This window comes from Pipra filicauda, unplaced genomic scaffold (assembly GCF_003945595.2).
Source record: "Pipra filicauda isolate LSUMZ 115617 unplaced genomic scaffold, ASM394559v2 scaffold293_size922472_pilon, whole genome shotgun sequence".
Classification (NCBI taxonomy): domain Eukaryota; kingdom Metazoa; phylum Chordata; class Aves; order Passeriformes; family Pipridae; genus Pipra; species Pipra filicauda.
Window position 1 is genome coordinate 222,310 of NW_024104413.1, and position 19,440 is coordinate 241,749.

Consider the following 19,440-nt stretch of genomic DNA (forward strand, 5'->3'; position numbering starts at 1 on the left):
GACTATGAAAGAAGGGCTTCCTTCTTCATGACCTCCAAAATCTTTTGGTTTGTGCACTGCCTAGAACTAATAGTCATTATGTCCAAGGAGTCTGTACAGTATTCTTTCATTTCCAAGTTTTGTTCCTACACAGAATTCATATGGACCATACAACATTTCCAGCAAAAGCTTTTACAATATTTACACAGTCTCTTCCTGCTATACATACCCTAGGTAATCTTAAGGCATTCTAAATACAAGTCACTTGTACACAATGAAGAGCTGAAGCTGGATTTCACTTGCACAAAGAAAATTCAGGAATTTGGGTCAATGGCATTAGTCCTGTTTCAACCTAAGTAATCAAACCTGACATCTTTGTCTAGTGAACACAGCAGCATTTCACCCAGACCCAAGCCAAACGACAGATCGTACATGTCACAGATCCATTGATTCAGCTGTGTGCATTACAGCCACCACAAAATACAAGGTCTTCAAGTGCATTGCACACTGTCCAAAAAGCCTTCCCTTCTTCCAGAAAGCATGTGACAATCTTTCATGCATTCTAATAATTTATTTTTAAATAGCAAGCCAGCATTTTAATGAAAGACATTTCCAAGATAATGGAGTTAATTTTCAATTTCTGTCAGTTAATTCTCCAACAGATCATAACCTAACAATCCCAACACTTCAAACTAAAATTATCCCATTACATATTAAAACAATTAAAACAATTTTGTCTACAGAATTTGATGAAAAAATTCTAAATTTGGCATCATCACAGATTAGCAAAGATTAACATAATCATAAACTCATTGTGGGTCATATCCATTGCTCCAGTGCCACTTCCTCTCCTGTGCAGTCTACCAGAGAACCAGTAGCTGGCACAGTACAGTCAAGAATAACAAGTGCAAAGGCTGCACCAGTTATAGTTTAACTGAATGTGAAAAAATAAGCCTTTCGTCAGAAAGGACAGGAGAATTTTTGAAAGAGTTCTTGCTACGTACTTTATACCTTGAAATCTCAAGGCTCACATTTTTTGCTCCTTTGGAATGCTGTATAATTTTTCTTTATTTTTCATTCTACTTGGCTGGAAATTAAATTTGTTCAGTCAGAAACAACAAGGAATCTATTCTCCAGGACTCACCATTCATTTGCTATTTTGGCTGTTCTACAGAACGCTACCATCAACCCTTTTCATTCTAATACACAGTTCCTTCTTTCTCTAGGTAATCTTGCTGAAATACACAACATAAAAACATCAGCCCTTAGGTGACCAAAGGTTACACAGTGAACAGTGATATAGTTTATCTTCTTAACACAGAACTATTAGGAACAGATCAAGTTTGTATTTGCTTTTTATGTGGACTCATGGCCAAGCATCAGGCCAAGTTAATATTTGGTCTTTATCTGCGAGTTGCTCAAAAACCTAAAAACCCAACAATAAGAAACTAAAAAAAAAAAGGAAGTCTGCTCAATGCCACTGCTACAACTGGTAAAGACTGTGTGGGAGACAAAGCTCTTCCACAACTTTTGTTTCTGTGAGAACGACACTTCACAACTCCTGATTCATGTCAGGTGTGTTTCTTCCACATACCTTCTCAATTAACACAAACGAGCAATCACGTTTAGAGCAAAATTCCACCAGGCCATGCACTTCATCTCCTTAGAGCTACAAAAATTACAGGGGATGAGTAACATGTGGCAGGCAAATTACTCAGTATGTTGATTGGAAAGATAGAAATGGCATAGGCATAGAAACAAAGATTAAATAGAAACATCTAATTAGTATGTTCTTTGCTATCTAAAACGGAAGAGAACACTCCAGGAAGGAAGGGAATTGTGTAAAGTTGCCAAATTAAGAGTTTCAAGCAAAAATACTTCTATTTGCCAGATTTCATAGCAAAGACTCTGATGCAAATTCCTTCTGCTTGGCTTTGTCTCAATAAACAAAGCTCATCAATCAACTGCCACAGTCCTTGGAATATGATCTCCAACTTAGAAGAAGAGACCCAACTCCCAGTTCAATTGCCCAGCACTGAGTTTCCTATTAACAAGTCATTGTTAAGTAGCACGATAAGCCCATTAGATCAGCATTTAGTGCACCATCAGTCATTAACAGATTTGTCACTAAGTTCTTGCCACCTGCCAACCCAATTTTGCTGGGGAGCCAAATCCCAGAGTGCAAGCGCACCGGTGGCATCAGCAGCACTGTGACACCCTTCTCTCCCACTAAGATATCCTTCTACCCCCAGCAGTCCTCTCATTTCTCTAGGATTCATTTCTCCTGGCTAAGCAGAGGAGCCACCAGCCTGCAGAGAGGAGGAAGAACACAACTGCTCTCCGCTGAAGGAGCAGGGATGCCATGCAGCCATGGGGAAACAGCCTGGCAGCAGAGGCACGGCAGGCATAGCGCCAACATGACAGATAAGTTTCCAGACTTAATCACTTTGATATCATCTAGTACCGTGTACATTTGGAAATATGGTATTCCATCTTATCAGTTTTGTTTCCATCACTGTTAGAAAGGTTATCTTCACCTCAAAGCAGAAGATGCGATATTCAACAAATCCACTCATGCCCCTGACAATGCTTCAATCGGCCTCTTCACACACTTGGATCAGTGGTGTTCTGAACTACAACCTTCTTCACAACAGCTGTGGTATTTGCCAAAGGACAAAAATAAGGGCTTTTTCTATTTTTCTCAGGGTGGGGGGAGGAGGGCTGGGGGGAAAGCAGGAGGCAGATGACTCACTGAGGCTTTGAGTTCTGAAGGAAAAAAGAATTTCACTGTGAGTTCTTCCCATAACAGCTTCCCACAAATACAGTAATTTCTTCTACATGGCTAGAGAACAGTTTGGCTATCTAACTCTGTTCTCCTAGTTTAAACATGAAGAATACATTTAAAATATTCCTCTTTCCCTTCCAAATTTCCTCTCCTCCCCCAGTGCACAGTCACACACCAAGTATTTATCTACCATAACCCTAGCAGTCTGCCATGCTTAATTTACTCCTGAGTAAGAGTACCCACACAAGTATATTGGTGGCAGGACCAGAATACCTTTGTGCCAGACTGTGCATCATATTATTTGTTTGGGTTCTCCCAAAACCAGGATGACAACTCTGTTGCATACAAGCTCACTAGTATTTTTCAAGGTGGTTTCCTACCTCCAGCTCTTTAGGGGGAAGAAAACTACTAACCTTATAAGCAAGACTTGTGTGCCCCTCCTGCAATGGGTATTCTGCCTTCTGGTTAGCATTCTGGTGAGTGTATTCGCCTATTTACAGTCCTAATGCAAGGCTCCAGTTAAATATTGAAGGTAAGCACTCTTTCCTAGACATCAGAGACTGCACAGGATTGATTGTCCCATGTTCCTATATGTGGTACACCCCACTTTGACAGAAGAAAGTGTATTTCTCCACACAACACGTACAAGAGCCTGTGTGCACAAATCCCACTTTGCTCATTTAAAATGCACAGTGCTTTGGAAACGTGCCTACCTGGCATGACAGTGGAGTCTGATTAACTGACTGAAAAATTACAGTGGAAAGCTTGAGTGTTTAAGCCTGACTGATTAAGGCAATTAACAGCTGCAGATGCTCAGCAGCTGTGCAAGTCAGGTCACTTTTCTGCCCAAACATAGCTCGAAGTGCCTCATTTTGATTAGTCAAGCTTACAGATCAGTTTTGAATTAGTTAATTATAACCCTTTCATCTGTCAATAGGACCTGCAGGCTCATAGTCCAGGTTTCCTTGTGCTAAATTTCTCTCTACATCATTATCAGAAGAAAAGTAGGAAAAAAATGCTAATCCTTCCAGGAATACAGGAAAGTACAGAACACAAGAAAAAGAAAGATGGATAGCTCTTACACAAGCCTATGTATCTAAAGTGCACAGTTTTATCAATCTAAGGACATACCAGAAGCTGGCTTCAGTACATATGCTCGGTCAAAACAGTGTGATTACTACATTTGTGTAAAAGGTTTAGGAGAGCATGTAATGCAAAAAAAAAAATGTTCAGTAACAAGCTATGCCATCTCTGCAATAAAATCATACCACAATGCTCCGGGATAAGAGATGCTCTCGCTTGAGGAAACAGCTGTCTTGCAATTGTAATACATTGAACTGAGTTCCTTCAGAGCTCCAGCTTGGTGTAAGAGAAACCAACCATTATGTGCCATGTTGTAATAGAATTACTGTTAAGCAACATCAAGGTAATGATTTACTCTTTTTAGTAGGGTTGTCACAAGATTAGAGACTAATAATTTAAGCCTCTGCTGCTTGGTTGCAGGAACTGGCTCTCAAGTAACTATTTTCTGGTTTGAATGCCAACCTCAGCATTTAGATGCATGCAAGCAACTTCTGATGAAGTTAAGGGGAACTAGGTGAAATTTGTAAGGATGTGGCATTTAAACCAAAATTTTTTACTTTATAGCAGAGTCTTAACAAGTTTTACAAATAGAATATTTTTCTAGAATATTTTACCAATAGAGGGATTGTCCCTCACTCAAGTCAGAACTTTAAGAACTATGGTATGTCTTGTAGAATCATGTAAGAGCTAATAAAGCATGATATGAAGGACCATTTTAAAGAGATTTTAACTTGGAATAAGATTTATATGAAGGTATTGAAAGGAATCACAGATAAAAATATAGTTTCTAATTCTGTAGGTCTTTATAAAATTTATATTTATAAAAATTGACTGTTTCTAGAATGAAGATTAATGTCTATCACTACAGTAGCTGAAGTTAAAATTAGAACAAGGAAACGAAGCTTCCTACCGAACCACTATTTTTTTTTTTTGGTCTTACAAGACATAATTCAACAGATAAGACCAAGGTATTCACAACACTCTACTTCCACCTCTCTTCTTCCTTTTTCACCACTAAGTAGTTATTACAGAAAAAATGAAAATGAGTAACCCACCCTTTTACATTTATTAAAATCAGTTTCAGGATGTGAGATGTAGCCCTGGAGTGCTGCATTAATAAAAATAAACACATCTCAGTGACTGATTTCAGCAGAGTAAAACTCTGCTGGAGAATAGGAAGTTTATTTGTCTGGAGAAGAACTGAACATGGAAGTGGAAACTAGCGTGCTAAATAAGATCTCCCTCCTCCAGGGGTCCTTGTTTTTCATTTTGCATATCTTTAAAAGAAAAATTCAATGCTAATAAAAGATGAAGCTGGAGTTATTTAAATCATCTCAGCTGAAAAGCTTAGAATTAAGCCTTGCTTTTTTTTAATGATTAATTATTAAATTGCACAGCACAGGTTCATGGTTCATCTAAATAGGAATACTGCCAGCTGAACTAGATCTGACCTTATTTCCATCTGTTACAGCAGAATAACACCAAAAGATGCAGTTCAGCACGAGCTTCAACAACAAAGTACATTTACACTGAGTAACAATGGAGTTCAGGGCACTGAAGTCTAATCTAAATTCACATCCTTGACCTAAGAGAGAGAAAATCCACACATGCAGACTATATTTCCATCACCCACTATGTTTCTGTTTTATTTTCTCGACCATCCAAGTACTAAGCCTAGGAATCCTAAATCTTCTTACTTCCTTCTACTCTTTGTTCTCCTCATTTACTTGGCTATGCTCCAAAATGAGAAATCTTTTGCTTTTAGTCATGTCTGTTATGCGTAAATCACCTTTCAAGATGGGTCTTGCAGCACACTTATCTCTCTCTCTTTACTCAACACTTAGACAAAAAAAGATCTGAGGTAACAACACATCCAGACATGCACACTGGTGCCACTGGACTCTCCCAGTCTTTTCTTTCCAAGTACTGCCAGAAGCAAGACTGAGGAATGCCATTCAAACTCCAATGTGCAGGTTGGTTTTGTACAGCAAGTTGGGACTAATCACTTAACAGGAACTTGGTAACCAGTGTTAAGCCAAGGTGCTGGAAAACTACAGATCAGCTATAAGGCAGGAGATGAACTAGAACATAAAATACCAACAGCTAACTCTAAGAACTGTATATTTAGGTAAATTTTCAGTGTACATATCGCTGGTCCTCCTCTGCTCCTTTTCTGCTTCTTTTAAGGCTCCAGCTACTATGATGAGGGATTTTAGTTTCTGGGTTTTTTTAAAACTGCATGTTATCCTTCCAGTTAGAGGAAAGGCTTAAAACACACAGTACAGGCACACTGGAAGAAAGTGAATAATAAATGCTTGCTTAAAATACAGACATCATCTTCATAGGGACCTCATTCATGACCTTTGCATACTTGTGCAGCGTTCCTGCCAGAAAGAATTGAATTCTAAAATTTCAGGGTTTTGGCACTCACAAAAAAGGTAAAATATTACTCAGCACGGCCACTAGATTTTTAAAAGAATTATTAAGGCTGATACTTCACTCAGTTGTTGCTCCCATATGAGCTCCAACAGAAATTCCATTTTCGTATTTTGAGGAAAACATCTGGAATGAAAAATTTCCTGTTTGAAGAGCCCTTACAAGTGAGTTCATGATTAAAGGCATAAATCCAAGTTTCTCCTAGTACTCTCATTTATGGCAAAGCTGAAGGGATAATGAAATAAAAGCCTTGGTTACATATGTTCAATAATTTTTCTATTTGGGGGTTGCAATATAATCCCCACACTGAAACAATCAAGAACATCAGTGAAGTGTTTTACAGCAAGGTATGAGAGTCCTTTGTGCATGCATGTGTCAAAGGTATTGTACATGGAAACAAAGTTTAGTTGCAATGTCAACTGCATTAATCAACAAAAACCATAATCTGTTTACATGGACCACTGTAGAGTTTTCATAAAATGATCTTAAATCTATGTGCAGGTATTAAGTTTTGTAAATGTTCCATGAGAGAGTTAAAGCCATTTCCATGCTATAAAAGTCTCTGTAGGCACCTAAATCCATTTGGAATAATCAGGAATTACCACAGTCACCCTTAAGTGCTCACATACTACAATACACAGTAGTACCACCTACATAAATTAGAGTCAGTCAAACTAAAGAACAGAACCCCAAATTTCTGTACTCCTGCCCTAACATATCCAAGGAAGTAGTCTACCATGATCAAAACAAATCTCTTGTTTTTATAAGTTACAGTAGAATGGTTGCATTTAACTATGAAAAAAGCAAGTTTGAATTGGGAAGTTTCTTCTTTGACAAATTAACAGTTGAAGAACAGGGCATGGTTGGAATTAAAGACATATGCATTTTCTGGAAGACAGAATATATCTAATGATTCAAACATACCTACTGTTCCATTAGGATGGAAGTGATTCTGATCATACATGATTAATGATGTAAAGTTTATCAGCTGATGCTATAACTTAAGAGTAAATAAAGCTTTAATCATAACCAGTTGAACAGTGAGAATTTTCAAACATCAAGAGGATGAAAACAGGCATTCCCTGGCCTTCTCGGAATTTTACCTTTGGCCTTTCCAGAAAGGTAAGATTGTAAGGAAGCAAAGATGTGCTTTTCCTATCTGAGGGCAACTATAGACATGAAAATTAATCCAGCAACAAAATTCAGTGAGCAGCTATTCCAAAACTTAGCCAAAGACTTGCTTATCTCACACCAGCTGGATAGCTCAGCTCTTTACAGCTGTTTTAGGAGACAGATCCGGAATGTCTGCTTTCCATGTAGCTTTGCCAGAAGTACTTTAGAGAGAGCCCTAACTACAGATTAGGTGTCCCTGAATTAGCCTGGTTGAACCAGCTTGTGACAGTGGCAGGAACACACAACTGGAATGCTTACAACAGGCATGCAAGCTGTTCTCTGCTCCTAAAAAACAGTTTGCAGGAGCCGAAGCCATAAGCATTGCCAGGCTCTGATTTCTGAGCAATTGTAATTCCTTTTCTGCACTGTACATCATCTTTAAGTATCTTTCTGCCAAAGATATTCAGATATGCATAACTACTGCAATAACACCACCTTGGAAAAGATAAGAACTTGGTCATTACTGGAAATGAGCTGGCATGCAAACAAAATAAAGAGATTTCAGTTACGCTGGTAGGCTGGGACAGGGGGAGAACAACATTTAGGTTTGTTTCCATAGGAAGTCATGTTCCTGCATTCTCCCCTAACCATGGCCATGTTCAAAATTAATCCCTTACCTCAGGAAAAATTGTTTTCAGATTCCTGCACGTGTTAGGTTAAATGCAGACTCTTCAACTCCCTTTCTTTTTAAGAAAAAAGAAATTCAACATAGGAGTGTATGGAGAAGAGGCAAAACTGAAAAAAAATCAGGTCTTGGAGAAATACTGTGTAGTCAGTATATTGCTCTTAAAAAGCATAGTGTACTAAGAATTCTCTCATGTGCTCTAGTCTAGTCATCTAAAGCAAGCAAGCCGATGATACATATGCCTGTAATATACAACATGATAAATAATTATTTAAAGTTTACAATGATACCCAGCGTAGTTATACTGATCAAAACTTCGGTGCCTTCAATTCTTCCCTCAATATATCACAAAAGGCATAACTCATTTAGTAATTTTAGCATAAAATAAGTAGTGTTGATAGAAGGAGGAGGTGGGTGTTGATTAACAAGAGAGTTAGCAATGGTTCATTAATATTGGAGGAACAAACAGTGACATATGTACATGTGATAACATCATAAGAAATACACATTCCATTTAGTACCACATTTACAGAAACGTATTGAGCCTCTCAGATTACCTTTGAGGCTGCCTTAAGTCCCTTTGATTTCTAGGCTCCAAAACTCCCTTCCCAACACTGTTCCAGTACAGCACAGGTTCAAAAGCAATTTTGAAGCAATGTTATCAGGAAATGCCTTTGTGGAGTAAGTTTACCTTAAAAAAAAGGCCAGAGGAATGCTTAGCTACTCAAGAGAGGAGTAGCCATCTAAGAGGTTATTTTCTCTCTCCCACCAGATATCCCTATCAAAAGACAAAATGCATTGTGATAGAATCATTGTATCAACCAACACTTTTAAATCTAAGCAAAACCAATTTTAGCAGTTCTCTGCTAACTGTTAGGAGTCCCACCACTGCTTACAGAGCTATTCATCAATGCTACTGAGAGTCTGAGCTTCTGTGAACTTTCCATCAAGGCCCGGTAGAAGTAGTAAGCCAAAATCCTTATCCTACAGTAACACAAACCAACAGTTTACAAATAGTAGGGTTACTTACATCTGTAAGTGCTTTTAAGATTAGGGCTTAAGCCAGAAACAATTAATGGACTCAATACTTGCAGGGCTGCACATTCCAAACAACTTATGAAACTGCTGGATAGTCTGACAAAAGCATAAGTTACCCATTGTCTAACATCCCATGGCAAACAGAGTGGAAGACACATCAACACTAAGGCAATGCTGTCATGTTAAAACACATACCCCTCTATTAGAGCAACAAATGCCCCAGCAACTTAAGGGCTGTAGGGCAAAGAGCAAACAGTGCAAACACCAGGGTTTGAGTGTCAGAGGCACTTTTCCTACTGTTAAAATGACAAATATGTATGTGCCTTTTGGTCATCCCTGTTTGTGTCTCACTGCTGCAAAGAACAAGTTAACAGTTCTTAACACATTTCCATTTCTACTCAGCATTCATTACCAAAGTGACTATCATGTTTGGTTTTCCATCAAAGGAGACTGCTTCACATCCACTTAAGGAAGAAGGAAACTTTTCATGGCTCCTGTTTTGCTTTACTTGTAGGGTAATCAAATTTTCTAACAGCAATATTAGACTAGAAGTCTGGTCTTCGAAGTACAGTGGGTTCATCTGCCTGCAGGAGCTTCCAGATTCACAGTCAACTGATCAGATTGGCCACAAACACAGGAATTCTCACTCAGACAGTCCTGCCTGAGATGTCTGCTGGAACTTATCTTGATGTATTCATTCTTACTGCTTTGAAAACTTTAAACCCTTTCCACAACTGTTATTTTCCTATTTCCCTCCTTTATAACTTAAAAAAAGGAAAAAAAAAAAAGATCTTTACTTTCTGGACCTTTTAGTATGAAGTTTGTCATGCTTTGTGGAGAAGTTTATGGAAAGCTGGGAGATTTTAAAACAAAAACATGACAAACAGGACACAGCATTTAACCCACCACTAAGCTGACCCAGTACTGACTCCTCACTAATGGAATATTGGCAAGGTGCATCTATTAATCTGCTCTTCTGCAACAGCAAGATGGCTACAAAATACTGTAACAGGAAGGGAAAGAAACGTGTTATGCCTAAAAGAAAAACAGCAAGTTAATTCTGCTTTTGTCTGAAGTGTGAAAGAGATATATGAAGGAAACAAACTGCAGAGGCTCACACTCTACATTTCCTGTACAAATACAACAAAAATAAACAGAAGAGGTGTATAATTATTCAGATCTAAATTTGTTTCATAACCCCTAAGACACTAAACCTAAGAGCAGAGTGAAAGTGGAAATTTGCTTTTCACAGTAGGAAACATATCAGTTTAATACAACTAATTTCCAAGAGGAAACTTTAAACCTCTCTGTGTACAGCCAATCTGAGCACACAAACAGCAGGAGACTCTGACAAGTGCTCAGCAACACTGCTGCACCTGTACTGATGAAGTTAGACATGGTACAAGACCAGTTCAGTCCCACTACTGACCTGGACTCTTCTAGCATCAAGACTCAAGAAAAGAAGTCTTAGCGGGCAGGATGGTAGGATGGGAAACATTTATCCACTTTCTCAATTCATTTGGGATGGCAGTATCCAATTTGCACTGGTCACGTGTGGGATAAAAGCTGACAAATTAAGTAAGCACGCACCAGGTGTCCTTGCTCTCTACTGATACAAGAGGCACAGTACAGAGCTTGCACAGAGCCTACACCTGTAGATGAATGGGAACTACACATCGAGGCTGAAGTGACAGACCCAAGTAAATTGGAGGGGACTTCCACGATTGAAGCAGATGATAACACTAAAGAAAATGCTGTCACAAATGCATTTGTACTCCATGTTTCACCTCTAAAACGTCTTGCCTCATCCTTTAACATACATTTAGACTACCACTGGAAACATGCTAGCAAATGACTCCCGGCGCTCGCACCGCCAGCCCAAAGCCGCAGCTCAACATAAGTGGGAAATACAGCCACAGGAAAGCACCTACACCTTTTTTCCGCCCCCTAAAGAGCCTTTCCTTCTCACACGGGCGGACTCAGGCCGGTGACCTGATCCCACCCCGCCTCCCACCTGCAGGCGACCACAGCAGCACCGACCTGAACGCGTCAACCCACGGGACGGGGAGACACGAGGCGTCTTCCCGCAGTTCCCCTCCCAGCAGCGGGAACAGCACCTTCCCCAGGGAAACCGGCCGCTCCCGGGCGGCAGCTCCGGGGCCGCCTTTCCCCGCCCGGCAGCGGGGCTCTCCGGGGGCGGCCGGCACGGCGGCTCCCGAGGCTCCCGTGACTCACCCGAGGAGTTTCCCGGCGCCCTCCGGCACCGCAGCGGCGGGAGGGGGGAAGGGTGGTGCGGACACGCGCGGGGCCGGGAGCGGGGAGAGGGGCACGAGTGGAGCGGGGCGGTGGCCGGAGCGCGGGAAGGGGAACGCCTCCGCCCGGCCCCGCCGGGACAGGGAGCGTGAGGGGACAGGGCGCTTACCTCAGCCGCGGCTCGGCTCAGCTCAGCTCCGCGGGCAGCAGCAACAGCAGCCGCCACCGCGACACCAACCCCTCATCCCCGCTCCGCAGCCCCGCCGCGGTCAGCGCGCCCCGCGCCCGCCCCTTCCTTCACCTGCCGGGACGGGACCGCCCCCGCCTCCCTCGCCCGCCCCGCCGGCGGGAGCTGCCGGCGGGCGGGGCAGCACCGCCCTCACGGGGCGGCCGCGGGCCCGGGCGGGGAGCGGGCTGGGCCGGGGGTGCTGAGGGGGCTCTGCCGGGGTCCGGCCCGAATCAGCCACCGCTCGGCTCTGCCAGGGCTGTGTGTGCTGAACTCTCCCGGCGGCCACTGCCTCGGGTCTGTCTAGAGCCAGGATAGGTTGTAAAAGACCTCTGAGATCGTCGCGTCCAACCTGTGACCGAGCACACCATTCAACTAGCCCACGGTACTGAAGTGCCTCGTCCAGCCTTTCCTTAAACACCTCCGGGGGCGGTGACTCCACCACCTCCAGAAGTTGCATCCCCAGAGGACGTGACTTGGGGATCGGGTTTTATCTGACTGGCAGGAGGGTCCGACACAGGTGCCTGCCTGGAAGACACCAGGCACGGGGAGAAAGCAGGTCGTAACACATGGTGAGGATCCTTTGTAAGTGTCCTGTGTCCATCGGAAAGCAGGTGGGGGCATTGCCCCAAGTATCTTGTGTCCGTGGGGGATCAGGTGGAGGCACTGACCCAGGCCTGGTGCGCTGCGAGGGTGGTCGGCTCAGGTCTGGGCAGGGCACAGCGCTCAGCCAGGCTCTGTGGACACAGGTGGGCTCTCAGTGCCCGGTTTCTGGTACCAGGGGCACTGCAGAGGTAACCCGTGTCCAAAACAGCCTAGCGCCCTGCCAGCCGTGCTGACTCCAGGCTGGCCACGCGCAGAGCCATGTATTACCTCTGCACTCAACTCTCATTTTATCCAGGTTTTCCCCACACCCATGGTAGCGAGACCATATCACTCTGCAGATTACCTGTACCCCCAAGAAATGTTACATGGTTGGAAAGGTATTTTTAAGTGCTCTAAAAGGTGACTTTTAAAATTTGATAAGATGAGGTTTACTTCATTCTCACATGTTAAATGTTGCTTTGAGATATACTTTTCATTCAGTATTTCAGATTTTATTGGGCTTTTGTTTGTTTCTCCATTTGCCTTTTATTACTTCCCAGATGTTTTGGGGTTTTTTGTTTTATTTTTTTTAATTGATATGAGTAGAATATTGAAAAATCAAAATTATGTTTAAAAATATAGATAAGAAAAATTATGAAAAAATTATTTTAAAATGTTCAGCAACTTAGAATGCATTTTTGTTCTTGTAAAACTGATCTACAGAGTAGTTTTACTACTGTGAGAGTACTGCTGTGAGACGTACGAAGTGGTCAGTTTTAATACCATTTATTTTTTAACAAGAATGTAACTGAAAACGAGAACTTAATAAGGCAATATACCCAAAACACTGTATCATTCTGAGATTTATTTGAATAAAAAGCAGCGTATTCCTTTGGTGCTTAGTCAACTAATACTTTAAGTTAGTTTTGAAGCCCTTAACCTTTACCGTGGTATCAGAGTAGTTTCTGTGGTCAGAAAATAAAGCGGTGCAATATTTCCTGTCAATGCCATTTATTGGTATTTCTCTTTGCCATTCACAGAAATCTGTAGCAAGAAGTAGCAAAGAGAATCCCTCTTCTGAATACAACAGAGAGGAGGCTTGGTCTGTGGAATGAATTCCTGTGTTTTAAGTAAAACAGAGACTGGCAGTAGCTGGAAATGTGGTTTGGTGCTGACCTTTGATTAATTTATAATGTAAATACAGAGCTATTAACACCTGCTATTGGATTTGAAGGAGTCTCTATGTAAAGAAAATAATAATTTCTTAGTACAAGAAACGCATTGCACTGGCAGAACATAAGGAAAATGTAACTTCTTAAGCCTTCCCACAGTGTGTGTCTCAGTTGCAGCCAGCAGCAGCCTTTGCCCCAGACTCAGGTTTCTGTTGCACAAAGACTGAGAGCTGTGTACAACGTGGGCAGGCTGAGTAACACAAGTCCCATATAAAGACCACAAGCAGGAAAGCTGTTTGAATGCAGCTCTTCCACTGATTTTGGTGCAAGTTCTGTGTCAGAACATCATGACTTTGTTGGTGGAAATTACAGCATTTATTTTCCTGCCTGACTAAACCCAGAACTTTCAGTCTCCAGAGGAGACAGATCAGTGCGTTAAGCACATTAAGCTGAAGCAGGTGTGGGGAACCTTCTCTTTGTTGGCTGAACATGCCCTGTGACTTCATTTTATAGGGTACAGCCCGTGATTAAAATTAGTGTGTATGTTATTACTGGATAGCAGAACATGTTAATGTGTGGCCTGCCAAATGTGTTGGAAAGGCATACTTGGTCTTAGCAAGGAAAATGTTCCCTACGCCCAAACCAAAGGCTAAACTGACAAGCCCTGATACAAACTGTACTACAGGGTAACTGGCCCTCCTCCATCTCTCTTCTGAGTTGAATTTTGGTTTTGTACAAGATAAGCTTTCTGTGTGACCTAACTTTCATGCTGTGTTCCAGCTCAAGGGACTTGAACACTTGCTCATTCCTCCTGGAAAAGCCCTGTCCAGTACCTTTTAGGATCACACCTGTGTAACATCAGGAAAACATAGTTATTTTATGAGCTTGCTCTTTCTTGGTTGTCTCGAACTGATAAACTTGGTACTTGAATCTGAAGATTTTAGCAGCTCACAACTTTATTACACACTATTGAAGTTATAGAGTCATAGAATATCTTGAATTGGAGGGGACCCACAAGGATCATCAAGTCCAACTCCTGGCTCTGCATAGGAAAAAGCAAAAGTCACACCATGTGCCTGAGAGCATTGTCCAAACACTTTCTGAACTCTGCCAGGCTTGGTAGTCATTGAAGCTATCCAGTTACTTTTAATTACAATAATCTTCTGGAGTGAGGAAACATTCCAACTTCATTTCATCAATAAATATTATATTACCTTAATCTAAAAAATCCATGCTCTTTTAAAAGAGAATGGTCAGACTAGTCAGGCTAGTCTGGCATAGTCTACTTTGTGGGAAAAAATTTCCATTTTATCCCATTTATCTGTACATCCTTAATTATTTTTTTCCTTCAAATTTGTATATAACAAATCAGATTGAAGATACTGTAGCTGTGCTGCTGCTTTCACCTCCATTCTTCTTAAATACAAAATTTGCATAAGCCTTGTTATGAAAGATAGTATGTGATTTTTAGCTGAACTAGATTCCAAATCTAACAGACTTATAAAAATATTTATTTGTGATATCATTAGCCAGCTCACCCAGAATTCTGAGAAAGGCACTGCCCCTCATTGCCTTGAGGCTTTGCTTCCTCCTTCTTTGTTCTCTTTTTTGTTTTTAATGCGCTTGCAAAGCCTTGGTCTTTGTTATAATTGTCTTCGCATGCCTAAGTTAGCTGACACTTGGCAAGTCTCGTTTCCTGGCCTCGAGACATGGCTTACCTCTGGTGATCAGTGTTTCTTTCTGTTTCTTGCACAATCCCTGCTTATACCTGATTTCCCATTTGTGATGGCTCACTACACACTTTAAGCTCCAGCTGCTCTATGAGAGTTTCTTTCCTTGCTTCTTACACAGTCATGTGGCACAAGGAGTCACAAAGAGCCCCGTGTAAGCTGTCGGTACCAAACTGGGCATCATTCAAATTGCAAACCTGGGGTAGGAGTAAGAGTCGGGTGCTTGCTTTTTTTTGGTTTTGATTATTTGCAATCCTATCAATTACCCAGTAAAACATATGTAAAAACGTGCCCAGTCTCAAGGAACTAAAGCACTTGTATCAAATTTCAGGTATTTGTATTCTGCTTGAAAAACATCAGAGAATTGTATACCTACAAAAATACAGAAGTGACAGATCAAAAGCTGGTGCTGTGATATCAACAAGATTCCTGACTATGGGATTCAGGACTGGGTTACCCATTTAAATATGCAACACATCTAATGCTTTAAATATTCTCAGGTATTTCTCATTCTATTGTTTACTCCAGAACCATGGCTAGTTTTTATTTTGCTTGCTGCTCTTTCTTTTAGCTGCTCTGCCATGGGAATGCAGACTGAAAGCACGAGTCTGGCTCCAGAGACACTATCAAGGGGCCCTAATGGGGCCTCTCAGTAACAGCGCAGTACACATCAAAAATAACATTTGCTCCAAGAGGCACAAGGACTCTGATTGTTCTCCCCGAAAGGCACACATTAAAATGACAATATATTTAGGTGCAAAGAGAGTATTTTTATTTCTCTGTTTGTTAGAAGTGCTAGAGAAACATGAAAAATATTTAAATTCTAAAGATAAAGAGGTCTCAGAAAGAGCAAATGTTTTCGTTAGCAATATTCTCTGTTGTGTTTCTAGGACTTTTACCAAGCCTTTGGTAAAAATAAAACCTCTGTCTTGGCTTTTTTTGTTGTTGTTTTTTAATGCCGACAAATACTGCAATTAATTTGTTACATAACCTATTCCAGGGCCCAACTGTATCCCTGTAGAGACAGAACAATCCATTATGGATTAAGGAAGTATGCCAGAAAAAGCAAGGCTTTGTGAAGGCGTTTTGCCTATTTCTGTCACGCTTTCCGGCTGAAGCTTTAAGGAAATAAACTCACTAATACTTCGCTGATGTACTTGGCTGACAGCTGGTACATCCCTCCTTGTCTTCAATATTACAGTGCTGTGGATGTGCAGGGTGGGAGTAAAGTGATCTGCCTGCGGTCATTACCATCGCTGGCAACACAGATTATTCCATTTCTTTTTTGCTGTGCTGCATTTGCAATCAAATTGTATCATTCCTCTCCACAGAAAACAACAATCTCTCCTGCCTGGCTCTTAGTGGGTTTGTGTTGAAGCAGCTGTAATTTGGGTTTGGCGTCATACGTTCTGTCATGGGAGACTCAGGGATGTCCATTTGACTAACATGTTTTGCAGTTGCATGAAATATCTAGAAAGAACAAAAACAGTGTTTGAAAAACAGGGTTTCACAAAAATTCCAAGAAAGTAATCTGTCACCTACCTGGTCATCAGAGGAAATAACCACCCTGTGGATATCTGGGATTTTCAGTCCTCATCATTATACTTATTAAGTGAGGAGAAGGCCATTATTGAGACTGGAAGAATGTATTTTCCTTAACTTGCCTGCTCTTATTAGCAGAAAGCATGAACTTTTCCCACATGACCTCATCTGCTAACCTGTGTTCTGGCCAGATAGGTGAGAAACATCAGTTTCCATCATATGTTCCAAAGGAATACTTCCTTAAAATTCAAAATGTAACCAGTTTCACACTAAGCATATAATTAGAATGACAGTAAGCACCAAATTTTTAGTGACAGTGAAACACGTCTCCAGGTAAAGCTCTCTTTTTTTCACTTTCGAAACGGCATGAACAAACTCTGGCCTCAGCTGCAGGGGCAGAGAATCCCAAATGACACACTGCTAAACCTCCATCATACGATTCATGATTTGAGTGCTCTGTGCTGTGATCTCCTCCTACTCCTTCCAGTCTGTTACAGAAAACTGCCCGGTAACGGAAATCATCGGAACAATTCCAGTCTGCTGCTAGTGAGTAACATCATCTTCATCTTGTCAAAGTGATATAACTTGCATGCTTGTGAAGTTTCCAGAAGGAAATTACTACTCACATAACTACAGCCTTTTTTATGATAGCTCACACTAAGCAAGACATAAAATCCAGCACACGAATACAAACTTTCAGAGCCCTTCAGCTCCAGACATTCTTACGAAGGCAAGAACACCAGAAAGCTTGGTGGCTAAGGGTTTCAGTATCATGTAGCAGGATGAAATCATCAGCAGCAAAATGGGAAATTGGGCATCTCACAGGAGCAGGGTTGATTGTGGCCACAACAAAAGGAGGAGCATCCCAGGGTTGAAGGCAGCAGCAGCACTAAAACCCTCGTGGTGTGAGGAAGCGTGAAGCTCCTGACTCTGTCTGCCTGGTGGAGATAGCTGAAGTTGCTGGTGTGGGTGGCAAGTATTGCTAGGGAAACCAGGGCAGTTTCCAGCTCTGCTCCCTAACAACAGGACACTGAGTCACCCTCATCCTGCCTTTTGACTTTGCTGACATCCTTATGCCCTTTCTCAAATCTTTCCTCTTATGTGGGCTATGTTTGCCCTGTTTCTCCCATAGTTATCTTTAAATCCTTGTTAGCATGAAGACTATTTAACTCTCTGAACCACTGCTTTGAGCATCTTTCTGGCAGGAATCCTCACTGTAATCATCCTTTTGAACTGAGCAAAGCTGAGTAGATTTTTTATATCCTGCAAGGATGTAGAATCCATCACTGCATCCTTTAAAAACTGATGCATATGCAAATACATATATAATAAATTTAAAAGGCTTAAGAGCACAGTAAAATAGGCCAGAACTGTTGTTTAAAAGCAACTTGCAAGAAGTATAAAAACCAACAGTAAATCCAAATGCATCAGGTGCAGGCAGCAAAACAGGGAATCAGTACTGTCAATATATGATTAAAGTTTAAAGGTACCCTCAGAGAAGATAAGATCATAGCAGAGCATTACAGAAAAGCTGAATAAATATCTTACTTGTCTAAAAGAGTTAGGGAGATTTCAATGTAAGACCTTTTCACCAGGACAAGACTGTATTCTCAAAGGGGTTCTAAGTGTATGTACCTCAAATTATGGTATATAACCTTTTGCTTAAAAGCAGCATTTTATCTGAGAAGAGAAAGGTAATAAATGTGATTGTGATTTTTTCTTTAATTGTTCAAAAAATCAGGATTTACAGGTGTGGCATCTGGACCAGAGTGAATTAATAAAGACTGTAATAAAACAATTAGGAGAGGCAATACAGATAATGTGTTATGAAGGAGTCAGTACAGTTCTTAGAAAGAGAGCTTATGTTTCACAAGCCAATCTGCTGGATTTCCTTATAGGAGTCACTAGGCATGTGAAAAGGGAGATCCATGTTATCCAGCTTATTTAGATTTCTAAAACACCCTCAGTGCAGTTACTTGTCAAAGACTTTTCAAGAAACTGCGCACAATGTCAAAAAAATGGCTAAAAGATGGGAAAAAAAAGAAGGCAGTTTTTAAACAGAGAGTTTTCACTCGAGGAAAGGCATTTTCCTTCCTTGGAAACTGGCATGGCAGTAAAGCTGTTGAGCATTTTCATACCCATATAATAAAAGTACTGTAATGGAAAACTTACTGGAGAAGTGAGATGAAAAAATGTGCTGATATTGAGTTACTCAGATAAATGGTGAGTGTGAGGAAGGACTTAATAATACTGAGCAACACAGCAAGCTCAAATACACTGAACATAATTGCAAAAATCTTCTTAACGTCATATAAAATGGGCCCTGAGCTGGTTATTACCATTGAGGAATGAACACTTGGGCTATCATGGTTCCAAAAAGCTGGTGGTTCGTACTTAGTAACAGTAAAACTGCAAACAGAACATTAGTGACTAATAGCAAGGGAACCAAGAACAAGTCTGGGAACAGCCTCATGGCATAGTATAAATCCATCAAGCTTCACCTCCTGGAAATTGTTTTTAGGGCAAGATGGCCCACTGCAAAGAGAGCATAGACAAACGCCACAAAATGTGGTGATTCTGTGATTAGGCTGTAGATCTCCTTGCCTCAGGGTGCTGCGGATATTAAGAGTTCAGTCAGGTTTCAAGTGAGCCTGGGAAAACCTAAAGTGGGAAAACTCAAAGCAAGAAAACCCATCATCAATTAAAAAAATACAACACTTCTCCCTCTAGAAAGTTCACCCCTTTCAAGGTTTTGGAGAAAAAAGTACTGGGCTAGATGGACCTTTCATATGACCAATCAAAACATTCTTACT

At 41.1% G+C, this 19,440-nt stretch overlaps 1 protein-coding gene across 2 annotated transcripts in view; it reads right to left on the bottom strand.

Annotated features, from left to right (window-relative positions):
* Positions 1-11,413, bottom strand: part of SH3BP2 (SH3 domain binding protein 2) — a 35,091-nt gene extending 23,678 nt beyond the window's left edge. The window contains exon 1 of one of the 2 annotated variants that reach the window (XM_027712794.2): positions 11,355-11,413. The gene's annotated coding sequence lies outside the window, so the exon portion shown is untranslated. Of the gene's footprint in view, positions 1-11,159; positions 11,201-11,354 lie in introns of those variants that run through there. The other variant, XM_039382987.1, reaches the window with a different exon arrangement.
* Between the last annotated feature and the right edge of the window lie 8,027 nt (positions 11,414-19,440).